Here is a 421-nt window from a genome sequence, read left to right on the forward strand (position 1 = left end):
ATTATTATGGAATGCTTCATGATCTTGTGTGTTATCCTTTGTGCAGGGGCCATGCTATTCTTCTCTGTATTGTTCCAATTTTAGTGTATGTGCTGCCAAAGTGAACACTCAAAACCCTTTCTAGAAACAGAAAAGCTCATACGTGCTCCAGCCATTGAACCCAGGCACCAAACCCATTAATGAATAAGTCTTCAGCCTCAGCCATAGACACACTCCAACCATGTGAGAGATTCTAAAGCTCAGCTAACCAGCTGAGCCTGTCGATCCCTCAAAACAGAACAACAGTTAAAAGTAGATTTTGTAGGCACTAAACTTGTGCATGGTTTGCTGTGCAGCACCAGGCAATAAACAAAATTCTTGAATGTATGGATGCCAGGTAAAATGTAAGGCTGGACTTATGAGAGAGGGAAAAGAGTTAAAG

At 41.6% G+C, this 421-nt stretch overlaps 1 non-coding gene across 1 annotated transcript; it reads right to left on the minus strand.

Annotated features, from left to right (window-relative positions):
• On the minus strand, nt 1-108 carry LOC122125232. Its single transcript, XR_006150735.1, has one exon. It is a non-coding gene; the product is annotated as a U6 spliceosomal RNA (small nuclear RNA).
• Nucleotides 109-421: the final 313 nt, after the last annotated feature.

The sequence above is a fragment of the Dipodomys spectabilis genome, unplaced genomic scaffold (assembly GCF_019054845.1).
Source record: "Dipodomys spectabilis isolate Male_0828 unplaced genomic scaffold, ASM1905484v1 ptg000262l, whole genome shotgun sequence".
NCBI lineage: Eukaryota > Metazoa > Chordata > Mammalia > Rodentia > Heteromyidae > Dipodomys > Dipodomys spectabilis.